Below are 16361 nucleotides of genomic sequence, written 5' to 3' on the forward strand. Positions count from 1 at the left end.
TTGCATTTTTTTTTTTTAAAGGAAAGTTGGCAGTTCATTCACCTTTTAGTAGCCTGTTTTTGTCTGATTCTGTTAAGCCAGTTGGAAAGCTGAGAGGGTGCTACAGCAAGAGAGTGAAAGCACAGAAAGTTCAAATTCAATTCCAGGGCTGTAGGTGGGTGCAGCACTCGGATCCGTCGCTCTTGTATGAAATGTTCATTGAAAAGCAAAAAGTTGAGGAAATACCTCTGAGACGAGTAAGTTAAAGCTCTTCAGTTGATCCTAAACCAGATTCTCATCAGGTGGGCTCACATGAAGTTTAGCTTTTTAATAAACAAAAAGAATAATCAGAATATAGCAAATAAGTGATTGATAATGACAACGTTGTTCTTTACAAAATGAGCTGTTTCATGTGTTTAGTCACTAAATGAGCCAATGAGTCGAATCATTATGTGCAATGTGAACGATGTTGCTTGTAGTGATGAGCCTACAGATAATTATCACCAATTCTGCAGCTCTACAAAGGTTTTTAGCCTGTTTTAGTTCATCTTTTTGTTTTTACGGTATGCATCTTTAATGTTTTGGTTCAGTCTCACTGTTCTGCAAAGTTATTGAGGAGGCTGGCTGATGAACATAGTCAAACATTTAGCGGCTAAATAGCCAGATATTTCTCTCAGGAGTTGATGGAGACCAAAATAGATAAAAAGCAAAGTGGATACTGGACACAAACACGACTCCGAATTATTGATAATGTTGCTTTGCTGGATCTTTAAATAGGCAACTGTTTGCTAACAGGATCACCATATCAGCTAGGATGTTGTGCTTCCAGCTTAAGGACTAATACAGTTACTACAGCCATCAGACAAGCAGCAGCCATTCGCAGTATGTCAACACTGTGGAATCAAGTAGCCAATCAGTGAAACTGTGCCCCAGACTGATGTACCTGCGAGAAACTGTTTGACCCTTGATCCACAAAATCACAAATGCTGATGAAAATTGTTCATTGAGTGAGAAAGTAGTCCATTAAGTGATTATGACATATGCATGATTGAATGTCTGTGAATGCAGCAGCAGTCATGAGTAACTCCACCTGATTCTTATCTGTAATTGCGCTGAGATATAAAAACAATGACCTAATACCTGGCCTAGAGCCACTGTACACACTAGTATGCTTAGAAGATGGTTAACAGCGGTGCAAGAGGAAGAACAAATTTATTTTCTGCTTCGTCTGGCAGCTTTAAAACATACTGTGCATTTTGATTTTTTTCAGTTTCTGTTACACATAAATACAGCAGGCTCCTGCATAGAGGACAGAGAGGACAGAGAGGACAGAGAGCGTGTCCGTCTGCATCCAAGGCCACACCCGCTGACGTCACCGCAGCTTCCCTCATTGTGGAGTATCCGGTAAATGGGCCAAACCTCGCAGTGCACAATGGACCCTGTGTGCACACATGCCAGACTGAGATGGAAAACAAGCGAGGAGGGGCGCTAAGCTAAAGCACTGCAAGCAGTTTGTGGAGGAGGATGAGAGACGACTGGAATGTCAATGAGAGGAGATGATAGGTAGGGAGACAACAATGGCAGAGAGGACAAGAAAAAAATGTGACGAGGGTTGACACATGACACTCTCGTCTCCTGACAGGATGTTCTGTATCAAAGCAAAAGTGGAGATTGACAGCATGTCTCCTAGCAACGGCAGGCCTTGAATGTCAGTCAACACATTATGGGAAACACCCACCCACAGGCCTGGAGCTCAGACATTGTCTCCACAAATATGTCCCAAAACAGCTTGAGCATCTTTTGTAAAATGGGTATCAATTCATAGTATCTGCTTGCACAGTAATTGTGGAGAACTTAAATTTCAGTTTGGTCCTGGGTTTTCGGGGAAATAACTGATTTAGGTTAACTTATGTGACTAACGTAGTTTATCTAACACAAACCATGATCTTTCCAAAACCTAACCAAGCCGTTTTGTTGCCTAAGCCTAACCAAAGCGCAGCCTTTCACAAAGTGAGCCACATGTTTGTCCGGCAGGCCTGTCGCTGGTTCTCTCCAGTGGTCATTTTGGGAGTCGATGGCAAACGACCTGTTCTGTTGTTTTGGTACAAGGACGTGTTGGAGACTCCAGATGCTACATGAAGCAAAGCAAATCTCAAAAAAAGCGGGCAACAACAGGATCTCAATTCTGCACACTTCGCCTGCAAAGACCCCAGCTGTTGCTCTGATATTATTTCAGAGACTTGTTCAGCGGTCACAGAGTGTTCCCATATAGTGAAAGCCCACCACAGGGACCCTCCAAAGCTTATCACTTGGGAAAACATTTGCCTTTTATTTGCCTGGCGAGGGAATCGAGGCCTGTTTGTGTAATGGGGAGGCGGTTGCCAAGGACACCCGGGTTTCTCAGACGAGCAGCATTCCAAGTTATTTTGAACATCTCTCACTTTTTGTATGATTTGGAAAGTCTCTTTAATGTTGAGACATTTCTTCATGGGGAAATTTTAAAATGACTCCATTGTATCCTCTTTGTAGAGGACATTTAGGACAGAGGCAGGAGACACAAATGCATCCCACTCCAGATGCCTGTCTGTCTGAGGATTCCTCTGTCTTAAAGGAATAACATGTGATTAGTGCTTGATTATTCACTGGTCTGTGGTCAGCCAGTGTTGGCAGTGTCTCCAAAATGTGGCTCAAAAATCCCCCTGCTGCAAGAACCTTTATTTGATTTGGTCCAAGACAAAATTTATCAAGGAAAACCATGAGGTTTTATGGTTCCCTCCAACGGGAAAGAAGGTGGTTTTCACTCTGCAGTGTTTAGGAAAATAGAGGGGGTGTGACGAGCGTGGACGATCGGTTCCTCTATAATTGTCATGTTATACATTTGCATGTTTTATTGGCTGTTTTACTGTCTGTTGAAGCTGGGAAGCAGCGTGACATTTTGCCAAGCTTTAGCTTTCTCCACATGCTGAGGGCCTGTAGTAAAATAGTAAAATAACACTCGGTATATAAAGACTTTAGAGGGTGGTGTCTTTATTTTTAACCTTTCCAAAACCAAAAATGCAAGAGCAAATGTGCAAGGAATGGATGAAACAGCATGCAGCAACACAAGCTGCAAACATTAGCATGTCCAGCTAACAAGTTACTACTGTAGTTGTGCACATTAGCAAGTTGCTTCCAAAGCCAAGGAGCATATCGTAACCTACGTACATAAGCTTGTTTGTTTGAACCATTCAAATATCTACTTTTGTGCATTATGTCCATAAGCAGGCAAACCAAAACGACATGAGACATGCGTTTCATCATAAACATGTCTTATCTCTCTCCACACCAACACATTACAAAACAAGCAAATAAATAATGTTCTATTCTGTGTTGTTGAATTATATGCTTGTTTCAGCAGAGCCTACATTTGATTTTCAATCACTGAAAGTGACGTTATGAGTTTCTGTTGTCGCAAACAAATGTGAGAATTTTCCATCAAATATTAGCCCCGTTTATAGACCTTATGTTCATATGTTTTTGTGTCAGAGTGACTGACGGGGACAACAATTTTTGAAATTAGTCCAGTATTGAGCTGCAGCCGGGCTGCACAAATGGGTTGTAATGTAATCCCCCGGGCGTTTGGGTCCAACAATGTGTTTGTTTGTTTTTGCCTCTGACAGACTCAGATTGTTATTCTAAGTGTCTGACAACATTACGGAAAGGATGCCAACAGTCAGACTGTTAGGATCCTGTTTTACTTTGGTATCCTGAGTTCCTGTTTTATTTTGGTAGCCTTCTTTTGTGTGTCATAGTTCTCTTTACTTCCTATATGTTTCCCTCCTTTGTGATTTGTGATTGCGTCCACCTGTGTCTGTTTAGTTCCCCCTCTTTTTAAGTGTGTTTCTTTTGTCTTTGGGGGATCTTTCCCGTTGTGTGAGGTTTTCCTGTTCTCGTTGACTTCAGTGAGTATTCCTGGTCTTGTCTTGGTTTCCCCGTTAGTATTAGTTTGTCGTTTTTTATAGTATTGCTTTTGGTTTTGTGTTTTTGTGCTAGAGGATTTTGGTTGCCTTTTTGTTAATAAAGCACTTTGAACTGTTTTTGCTCAGCATCTTTTGTTAAGTCTGCACTTTTGGGTTCACTCATTGGTTTTGGCTCAACCACTAACTGTAACACAGACATTTTTATTAAAGAGTTAGATCCGTTTTGTTTATCCAGAAACAGCCACTATATCGCTCTCACCAAAGCTACCAGACTCCATTTACAGAAACAGGACAGGACATGCTGTACATTCAGTGAGGCCGCCATGACAGTTCTGCTTTATTTCACATTCGATTATTATTAAAATCTGCCCATTATCATTGCAAACTGCATATGTGCTGTGTAAAAACAACATTTTTTTTAGAAGGTGTTTTACTGTGTCTTGTAACAAGGGTGACACCTGCCATTTACAAGGCTGACTGTGGAAACTTTAGACAGGAAAGTTACACTAGCCGCCTTCAATAATAGTCAATAATGTGCCCGAGCTTAAGCGAAGCATTGTATCATCAATTCCTCCAGTGCAGCAGCTCAGAAAACAGTGGTTTAAATAAAGAGCTCCCAGATGTAAATGTCTACGATTGCGTCCTCAATGAAAACGAGCACAGTTGAACTTTCCTGGACAACAAAAGGTCAAAAACACACCGGCGATGGATCCATTTAGACGAAAGGCTTCATCAGAGTCTGTTTACATCTACGCCCACTTCAAAACACATCTCCGGGTCTGGTGCTCTGTTCAATGCAACATCCAGATCCCTTGCTGAGACACAGCTCACACAGTGGCCACGTCACACATGGCAATTACAGCTGGATAAAGGTAGCTGGGGCTACCTTTATCCAGATGGAGCTGAATGACTGAGAGTCTCAGAGGTGGACAGTTCTAAGGAGCCTCACTGGTCTGCAAACTCTTGAGCCTTGACAACAAAGTAAACACACTCTGGGACTCACAGACGTTTTTGTTGTGGAACTTTTAATGCAAAACTCTGATCCTCATATGTATGTTTCAAATTATTGCATTGCCCTCCCTTGATTCACTGGTCTGTGCCGCCATATTTAATGGGCTGAAGAGAACAACAGCACTCGTAAACAGACGACCACAAAAGGTGGCCACCCGCCACACTTGTGGAAATAAATCTGAAAGCGGCCACAGCAAACAAAATACACAGTCGGAGTCGTGTCAAGTTTCCGTAAATTCTTGTAACTGTGTGTATTTCATTAGGGTTACGGTTACGCAAAGATAGGGTCATTGTTTATGGATTTGAAATTAGATGGTGCACCAGGGACAAAGAAATAAACTGTCCCGATAAAATTCCCAGTGTCTCTATTATCTTGAGGTCATCTTTTTATACAATGCAAACCTTGCATGTGGGCAGTTGCACACCTCCAACTCTGGCTAGCTCGCTGTAGTACAATGTGTTACAGTTGTTGAACCAACTTAATGAGGGTTTATGGAAATACAGGCAAACAGACATGCACACCGGGTGATTAATGGCTCCCTGACTGCGATCTGACGTCCACTGGCATTCACAGATACTGTCCAAAGGAGAGGCAGATCAGTTTTCCGGCAGCGTTTAGGTATAAATATCATGAGATGGTTTTTTTTTTTCTGCGTTCACTCAGTGAACTCTCCAGTTGCACAGAGCAAACGGTCCAGTAGTTATTTTCCAAATACCAGCATTCAGTCATTTTAAGCCTCTAATATTCTAAAAGCGGCCTGTGGGAAATCAGACTGGTTGATACATCAAACAAGATAATTTTGAAAATCTTGTTGCTATAAGCATTTCTTTAGGGGGATTGATTTAAGTATCATTAATGGCTTTAATTGTGGGTGTTACTGCATGTACAGCTGAGTCAGTAGGCTGTGAATACATCCATACTGCTTCAACTTTACTCAAAACAAATGGACTCCTGACCTCACCTATTTATCTAAATGGTTATAAATACATCCATCCCACTGAGTATTCCAGTCTTTGTGAAATAAACTGTATTTTTGTGACATTATGATCCTAGTTAACTATCTCAGTTATTGAATTACCATGAAGTGAGTAAAATTTACAGTCCATCACTGGTCACTGCTCCTGCTGCCTCTCGTCCACATGATTTACAAGGAGACGGCGAGCACCAATATGTAATTTTGTGCACTTTTTGAATCATTAGTCTGGTGATTGAAGTGAAGTGGGATTTATATGGCATTTACAGGATAAAAATGTAACTATTCAAAGGTTTTCGGCCAATGATTGCTCGCAGTGTTCAGGAGTTAAGTACAGTTTCAGCTGAGATTGAAACCAACCATGAAGCTTTGAAAAGAATCAAAAGAAAACTGCTGTGTGATGGAAATTGCCCGTTAGGAGCGGTGGATGAGGGAAGCCGCTTGGATTGGTGGGTTTCTGCAGGAGTAATTTCCTAGAGACCTGCTAACCATGTGTGGTTACCCATCCTTAAAGCTGAGTAAACTATTGATGAGGCTAGAAGACTCAACTACTTAAAAGAAGAGATCAAGACACCTTAATTCACTCTCTTGCCGACATCAAAACCACATTACATTACTGCAAGTATGGAAATGGGGAGAGGAGGTGGTTAGCTTAGCTTAGCATAAAGACTGAAAGCTGGGAGAAACACATATAGCCTGACCAAAGGTAAAAAATAACCAAAACACCTGCCTGCACCTCTACAACTAACACATGGACACATTGCATCATCTAAAGGTTTCGCAAATTGTAACTGAATTTCAAGAAAATCATTAAAAGAGATAAGCAGTATGCCAATTCTCCAGACTGAAAACCATTATAACACAGCAGAAGAAGAGGCGCAAAAAGACAACATAATTAAAAGAAAACCGGTTGAAGCTCAGACTACAAAAAAAAATGAAGAAAACACAATGGAAATATGACATTTCTGTTTCAATATCAATGTGAGGAAAGTTACATAATGTGTGGAGCAATCAGTCATGAGTTAAATGTTCTTTCTGGGTCTTGTTGTCGTGACTTCCCATAAAACCACCTCTTGTTGTTATTTGTGGACAGATTAAACAATAAAGACACAATACGCTAATTTATGATCTTTACAGAGCCATGCTAGCTGTCTTAATGCTAAGCTAAGTTAATTGCCTCATGGCTCTGCCACCATAGTTAATGCACAGATATTGGAGTGTGGCGTCAATCTTCTCATCTAATTCTGAGTAAGAAACCAAACAACCTATTAAATTATCCTCCAAAAATGTCAAACTTTTAAAAGCAGAGATGCATTATGAGATCTTCCACAGTTGGCAGGCGACAGTACTGACACACAGTGAGCCATTCAAGCTGAAGCTCAGTGTCCTCTTACCGAAAGTACTCAAAGGTTTTGGTCACCATGGGAGAAGCTGGCAAAAAATCATGGTATTCTCCACAGAGTCTGGTTCTGAAGTTGAGACTCAAAGCCCAACTTGGCACCACAACAGATCTTGGACATAGAAAATGTCACCAGGTGTTGCACAAGATGGATTTATGAGCCATCTTTTGTTCAAGTCAAAGTCTGGAGAAGCAGTCCACTGCGTGTCCTCTAACTGTAAACTTTAAAAAGGCCATGAAATAGAAAAGAAAGCTGGCTGGCTTGTAGTTGCTCGGTGGGAAATGCTATTAGATTTGTGATTGTTCTGACTGCGTTCCAAGTCTATGATGAGGTGAGACGAGACCTACTGAGTTCCTAAAAACTGACAAATGAGTCTTGATCTAGCGACTGTAAATCCCATGTTTGCATTAAAGTGTTGCCATTTATTTTCCAAAAACATAAAAATCTCCCTGCAGACCTTCTCTTACCTTTAATAGGCCCAGTGGTGCTGAAATAAAGCGGCGTGAGTTGGCATCACAGCCAAAAATAGGCTCTAATGAGCAGAAATCTTAACACGTTCGGAGTTTTGGTGGCACCAGAGGGAAAGGCAGGAACAACTGAGAGACTGTCAACAGGTGCTAAATTATAGGGCCATGGTCAACAGATATTTGATGCCTTTCTGTGAAAAGCGGTTTGATCTACGACGAGGATGGAGGGTTATGGAAGAAGGCTGCTCTGCTGTTCTCAGCGAATGGGAGACACCTTCGAGGCTGCAGAGGAGAGAAACTTGATTTACTGGCTGTACACAGCAGAAGTTGTGGAGGGAACATAGAGGGGGTTGTGCCTTTTGATCACTTCTTGAGGTCGAGGAGGAAAGCTTTTCCAAGCCAAACAAAGTGTAAATATTTAACCAACAGTGCTGGACATATTTCTGCTGTCTATGTTCTCATTCACTGATACAAGAGGAAAAACTATAGCACTGCAATCAGAAAAGCAGGCAGAGGAAAAAGCTGCATTGCAGGCTGTTTCAGCAACTGGTGTTCAAACAGTGGCAAAGAAAAATAAAATAATCAACTTGTTTTCCGCTGTATTCATCTGAAACTCAGCGTTCAGTTGTTAACATGGATGCATTTGCAAACAGTTGCCTATTTCCACATATGGAGCAACACTATCATTCATCTATCTGATGAATGTAAGTCTACTTTTCAGCCTCTTTTAGCTCTGCTTTTGGTCTCTACCAGCTGCTGAGGGAAATATCCAGCTCTACTGCCTTTACTGTGCCAGTGTAGTTGGTAACTTTGGTTTCTTTACAGCTGAAAACAGCTGCCTGCTGCTGCAGAAAATTTTGCTAACCCCGAGATTTCATCTGGCACATTTCAGAATCAGAGCACCTGATTTTGTTAACTAACTGATTTGGTCATTTTTCTTTATTATCTGTGCTTCTACCCTGGATAAGTAAGCACAATAGTTGAATGTTTACCCCTTTTTTCTGTTTTAATTGTGTTTATTGCTGATGTTTGCAGAATTCAGCTGGAAACCTTTGAAACCAGTGCCGCACGAACAGGAACACCACTAAAAGTTTATGAAAACATGTTGTTTCACAGTTTCGCGCATCTTAAACTAATCTCTGCTGTGCTTTCATTCAAAATAATATCCAAACCTTCTGTCACACATTTATAATACGCAAACGTGTGACTGTGGAAAATTGGAGTCGTGCTATTTTGAATTAAACACCCCTAAAGCGTGCCTTCCCTGGTTACCATTCGGCTAATGACAGCGGATTTGAGGTGGTGGTGTAAAACCACAGATCTAAAACTAGTAAAGAAACAGGTTTGGAGAATGTTAACAAGGAGCTTATCACCAGGCACTTTCTGTCAACAGGCTAAATACCAGAAGGTGTGAGAGTGACCTGATCGCGGAGCAATCCAGAAAGCAGACGTACACAGTTAGGAGTGAAATATGATGTTCTTCTCTCAGGCAGAAAACAAATTGTGTGAAGCAGGTTACAGTGCAGTGAATAGGCAAGTATGTGCAACAAATCTTAAGGCACCAAATGGGGCTCAGGGGAAAACTGTGAGGCTAAATGCTGGAGTGGCAAGACCAGATGTTGATGATATACAGACACTCCTGGGTAAAATATATTATCTAAAGCATCCCAGCAGCAGGTCACTTGTTTCCTTTGAGCACACGTTCAATTTTTAATTCACAGATTTATGGTAGATAATATTTCCTACAAGTACGAGCGGATTTCAGTCAGAGTCTGATTTCACAGTGTTTAGATAAATTCACCGTTCACTACGAGCAGCCGCCTTAACTGTCGCTACGCCTGTCAAGATTTTCACATTTGAACAGTACGTATGCAGTTTACAGTCGTGACAGGACAGATATATACTCCAAATTGGAGTATAAACTTGCCCAAATCCTGTAAAAGCATTAGCCTGAGCCCTGATTTAGTAGCAGGGCCAGCTTCCACACAGTAGAGAAATACTCAATAGTGGATGCACTTATAAGAAACAGGAACTTTTTAACTCCTAACCCCACAACAGGCAGAATCCCACAAGCACAACAACAGCAAGAATGATCAGCATTTAATCTGGCAGAGGACCAGTGGAAGCATGCCAGCATAAATACTACTGATGTAATCAGTGTGAATGGGGAACAGGTGAGTAAGCAGGTGCAGCTGATCAGGTGATGAAACTGGCTGGAACAGGGTTAAGGGAGGGCAAGACAGGTCTGCAATGACAGCAGAGTTATGCTGCGTTACAGTCAAACTTTAGACCTCCAAGCATTTTAAGTGCACGACGCCAAAGGTTAACAAAGGTAAACTGATGACTCTGGCAAGTGCACACACAGTGACACTCTCAGCTTCCTTTCATACATAAATGCAACACAGGAGCAATAATGACACCTGAGTTAACACACGCCATTATACATTTCATTTTATGGAACGTTTATGTTTGGAAAGCTACCGAAATAGTCCAGTCAGCAGCCTTTACGTTGCCTTCTCGTGGATGGTTTACTGTTTACGATTGGTTAGATTACTACAGACAGTGGTAACGTTAAGCTAGTTGGCGCACATGCTAACGTTTGCGACTTACATTCCAGCAAACACACTTTTGAAAACAGTCCATACAGTTTTGCTCCTGAATTTTTAGTTTTATAAAGGCTAAAAACAAACTAGCCTCCAAGCTCGCTGCTTACCTGCTGCGGCTGCTAAGCTAAGATTTGACAAACACTGTTCTATTTATTATAATTATTAGGTTTTCCTACCATTGTCCTCATTAATATGCACCAGTACATACACTGATGAATGAACAGAGAGATGACTGTGTGGAAACAAAATATAATGTTAATCCCCTCTGATTTAATCAATATCTGTTGTCCTCACAAACCACATATACACTGAGCAGGGAATTTTTTTTCATGTCTTTAAAAGGAAATGATCACATAGTGTCCTCAGAAGCCCTCAACCGTTTCATTTCCTGTTATTGAGGAACTCACTGTTGCCATAGCAGCGGACACAACCTCCCCAACAAACAATTGCCAGTTGCCAAGGAAATTGCAGCTTACCACAGTGTTTATTTGTTTGACCTTTCTGATCCGTTGAAATAGTTGAGCTCGTGCCAGGTCCCAGCGTTAAATGAGCTTTAATGGTTTGCTGCAGCATGGTGGGTTCAGATGTCTGAATTCATACAATCAGTTTTGATTGGGTCCATTTTCATCAAAAATGTCTGCAGCAATATTATTCTCAATTTGGGTTTCCCTCCCCCAAAAGTTCCCATGAAGATCCAAATGCTTGACCTGTTCTTACCCTGACCAGCGTTTGAACATGTATCTGTGTGTGTGTGTGTGTGTGTGTGTGTGTGTGTGTGTGTGTGTGTACATTTGTTTCTGAAAGACAGCCAAGTCATGGTTTGAACTTGTCTGCCATCGCTGACTTCTTGCACAGAGGCTCTGGAATATTTTGGTGACACTTTGCAACCACAGGAATAAAAGGAGACTCAAAGCACACAAAACCTGGGCACCAACTCTCCACTCGAGGGTTGCTGGTTCGAATCCCCTCTCTTTAGAACTTTAAGGTAAGACGAGTATGGGCTAGCTTGTTTGTACAGCACCTTTCAAAGTGCTTTACTTTAAGACATAAAGACAATCAGTTGTTAATCAAACCAGAGTCTGTTTTGGTGACATATTTGGTTGACATTTCCACAGCATTAGCATCCATTCAGTAATAATCCTTCTGTATACAGGTTTCATTTCCACACTGACTGAGATTTACAACTAAATAAGCACTGATGTGATCCAGAGTTACTTCAGCTCCATGCCATTCAGTGGTTTATATACAAGCTCAGGCTGGTATCTGAAAATCAATTCCACTCAATCCACTTTCTTGCTGCAGCGTTCTGAATAAGCTGCAGCTTTTTAGCCAGACCTGTAAAGATGCCATTACAGTAGTTAATGTAGCATAACTTAATGCTCCAACAGAGCTGATCAGAGGGAGACTGTGGGCATGCATGACAGCATTTCTACAGTGTCAACAAGCCCCCAAAAAATCCTCCCTGTGGTCATCAGGACACTGGGATTCACTCACCAGTGCAGTTACACTCATCTCGTCCAATCAGTATCCTGCAAAAAGGATAAAAAGGGGATCTGTTTGCAATTCCTGCAGCAGCAGTAGCTGCTTAGCATGTTCAGACAAGTTAAGTATAACTGAGCAGCATTGATGAGAGAGAAGGGACACTGCCAAGATGATGTGATGCAAGACAAATGACTCCACAAACATGTCAGTGGGTGCAGTGATGGTGGTGTTTAGGGCAACTGAGGAGGGCCTTCATGAAAGCATGCAGTGTTGCGGTATGGACATTATCAATATTACACATGCAATCTTTAATGCATGTGTAATATCCTCTAAAAATGGAGTTCCATGGGAAAAAAACTCCCCTGATTACAGTCAAATCATTTTCAAGTGTCTCATTTTCGGTCAAAATATAACACACAGAGTCTGTCATCATCCTGGGATGGATCGTCAAGCCTTTCTGTCCTTCCTCTAATTGTAAAATGTCTCATTACAGTCCTCACTGACAACAGTTACCTACAGCGCAGGACCAACCCAGACTTTTACCTCTGATGCTCCAGTGTTTCCATGTTCAACTCTAATCACAGGAAACTTACGTGGAGCGTGAGATAATGAAAGCATCAAAGGCGAGCAGAGATAAAAGTGGAGACAGTGACCTCGGAAAAACCTGGAGTGTGTCTGAGGGAGAGACAATCTGTCGAATCCTGCAGGAGAAAAACAACCATTGTTAACAGCATCCCACTGATGCTTAACAATGTAAAAACATAAAAATACCCAGTTACATGTAAAAATCCTATATAAAAGTAAAAGCAACTATCAAAAAAAATAAGTAAAACAAACAAAAAGGGTTCGGTGAGTTTGAGACATAGAAAATGAGGAAGGAGGGGAAGAAAGTGGGAAATAAGGGGGCGGCAGAAAGGAATGAACAGAGGACAGGGAAGGGAAACAGACATTAATAGCAAATAAGAAAACAAAGAGCGTTTGGTGGCTGTTCATATCACATGGTGGTAAATCATATCACATCCTGTGTTGTGGCTGTTGTCATGGAGTTATAGATGTTATAAAGTTGTCAGGAGAGCAGCTATTAAATGGACCTTTGAGTCGAGAGTAAAACCTGGATTTCAACCTTTGAGCCAGCATCAATCAGTCATTGAAGAGCTCAGAAAAGCTGAAAATTGTACTTCAACCTTCATATATTGTTTATTGTTGTCGTGTCATTGTTTATAAGTTAATATTCTGGCAAAAAGCTGTTGATTTACACATCCAGAGCTGCAGATATGGAGCAACATGAACATTTATTTGGCTCTACTGGTGACCTGACTAATCCAAGTCTGATATTCACTCTACCGTTACCTCCAGTAACTGAAGGTGGATGTGAGAAGTTTCATCTTCTAAGCGTGTGAAACTGAAGCACTTCCTTTATGAGTCAGCTGCTCTGTCAGCATGTGCTTCACTGAATGGACACAGTGTCCTCCACTAACAGACTGGCTTCACCTCCTCCCCGGCCTCGTCTCCCTCCTCTGGGTCTCCATCTGACAGATCTGCAGGAGCGATGGCCGCCACGCCGCCCCGGCTTGTTTTACTTCACTCCCTGATTTCCGAACAACAGGTCATGTTTGCTTGTGTTGTGCTCTGCGTGGCCCCCGATCCATCACTGTGTGTAATTAGAGAGCCGCTCACATTGTTCAAACAAATCCCAGAGAACACTGGTACAATTAAAACAAGCAGAGCAGGGGTTATTTTCAGATCCAAGAAATGTATTTGGCTCATTTTGCTGCTCTGTAAGTAATTTCTCTCTGTCGCCCATTAATTTTCCAGCAAACTGAGAGGCCTCTCCAATTTTCTCCTAATTTTCTGATGCAATTTAAATGTCAAAGAAATTCTTTTTTCTTGATTCTTGGATGATGAACTGCTTTCATGGAAAGCTGATTTTCTCCCAGCAAATATGGATGCAGCAGGCTATGATGTCACGCTGCAAAATTTATGGCTCCCAGAACACACTTTATCTCACAGTAGCTCGCAGTAGCTGCTCTTACAGTAGCTCCTCTGTGTTTGGTGCGTTTGAGCCAAGGGGTCACACTGAACAACTTGTTTTTGGATCGTATGATTTCACAGGTCAAAGGTCACTGCACAGTCTGAATGTGTTTGAATGACATAAATGGGATAGAAAAAAGCAGCATGACTCTCCTCTCAGTGGAAACATGGCATAATAATTCAGTCCCGATATTGGGTGCCAGATCCAGCCCCTGTTTTCAGTCGTAAAATTATTAATCTTTGAGACTGACTGCAGCTCTTTAGGCAGATTCTGACAGCTGAGGTGCTGAAATGCATCGCAAAGCAAAAAAATCAAAAAGACAAAATCCTTCCTAGTTCAGCTTGCAAGCATTCTTACATAATCATGTTTTTTTGACTCAAAAATTATCTGTTTGGCTGAGAGCTGTTTTACAAATACCAAGGTAAAGAGTCCAAGTCAGACCTGTCAGATAAACCTTGGGGGCAGCCGTAAAAATGACACTGATGTGATGGACAGTTTACACAGCCAGCAGACACCGACAACCAATTCTGAAGGCAGCGATATGCCACTTCAGTGGGTGATTTACTGCTCCAGTCTCCTCAAATCAAGGAATTCAGTGCTCATAGGGATGTTACAAACAGTCATGTGATAAATACAGATGGCCAAAAATTTGATTTCATGAATATAAACATAGATATCGATGATGATGTACAAATCTTTATGCGTTCTATTACCTCAAATGGCTTGAAAAATAGTGCATATAGCACCCGTAAATGGGAAAAAGACCTCCCTGTGGTAGCATGCGCCCAGACCCCCTCGCTTCGGGCTGAGCCCAAATGTTTACAATGTCTGGCTCCACACCTGACCACTGGTATCTGCTGCCCTGGTTTGGCAAACCACTTCTGCCACCACATGCAGCTCAACCTGTGCGCAGTTTTGCTCCTGCATGACTCAACAACTGTGTACTGCACACTTCTCTACTGTAGGCCGTGCACATGAATGTCTTCATGTGGGAGCAGTTTGTGTGTAGTAACTGTGCTTGATTAGTGATGTGGTGCACAAAACCTCCATGTTAATCTTGTGTAATTTAAGGGAGGAGAGTTGATCACTGGGAGATGTAATTACACAGCAGTAACAGAGACACATGAGGGGCCGACCTCACTGGCTGGACGAGGGCCCATGAGACCAGGGAACAGAGCACAGGCTGCTGAGGCGTGGCTCTCAGCTACCTGGGTGGCTGGGAGAGATTAGCTCTCTGATTAATCTGCAGAGGGTACAGCTTCTGCCCGACATCCCAGATTTAATGGAAAACATCCCACAAAGAAAATTACAAGGCACTCATTCCAAGGACAGAAGGATTTCTCCCAAATCAGCAAAACCTGCAGGTAAATCTATCACTGCAAACCAGATCTGAAAATGAATTTGATTATACCAAATGTTTAGAAAGCTTTCATTACAAGGAATTACGCAGAAATAAGGTAAATACTGTGTGTTTATTGGTATTTTACCTTCATCCCACCTCACTCAAAGATTAATGGAAATAGGTCTATAAAAAAGTCATCTTGATTAGCTCCATGAGTCAACCTCCTAAAGCCCCAACCGAGATAAAAAAGAATAACAACAGGTCTGTGTTTGGCTGCCATGGTGATTTCATTATGGGTTCGCTCAGTCATTCAGCTTTCCACGAAAAACAGACAGAAACACTTCGCTCTGAAGGTGTGTCTGTATCTGCCGCGTGAAGACACCACATAAAAGTCAGTATAACAACATAAAAGACGCCCATTTACACACACACACACCCACACGCACACACCACACACACACACACGCATACACACCCAGACAAACGTGCATGCACACACAGACACAGCACACATAAAGATACAGATTACAAAGTGGTGGCAGCTCTACTGATCAGGTCAAAAGTCGCCCCGGGGTTGGGTGTGATCTGCTTGTGTTGTAATGATTACACCAAGAACTTTGTGAGCTCAAAGTCAGAACAGAGTTCAGGCCAGAGAAACATCTGACATTATCGTCATCATCATCATCATCATCATCATCATCATCGGTGTGTAATCACAAGCCAACCTGCTGCACTATGCTACCAAAAAACAACAGGCAAGCAGCTGTGTGACTACCAGTCTGCTGGATTTAGCTCATCTGATTTAAACTGGATGGTGTTTAACACCATTAATAATATTTTATATACTTACTTGTTAAGAATTTCAGCCTTTATCAGATTATTTGTCTGTTAATATGAGCTATTTCATCCATTTGTTGACTACTTCAGGCTAAATATCCATTACTTTGATCTGTACGTCACCTCAGTGATTTCAACTGTTTATCCATTACTTTTAACTAAATATATGATCTATCACTTTGACTTGGATTATTCATCAGGTGGGTTACGTTGCCATTCATCAGTGAATAGATTGGTGGAGTCACATGTCAAGTAGACTATGGCAGAGCAGC

Source organism: Chaetodon trifascialis, chromosome 14, assembly GCF_039877785.1.
Source record: "Chaetodon trifascialis isolate fChaTrf1 chromosome 14, fChaTrf1.hap1, whole genome shotgun sequence".
Lineage (NCBI taxonomy): Eukaryota > Metazoa > Chordata > Actinopteri > Chaetodontiformes > Chaetodontidae > Chaetodon > Chaetodon trifascialis.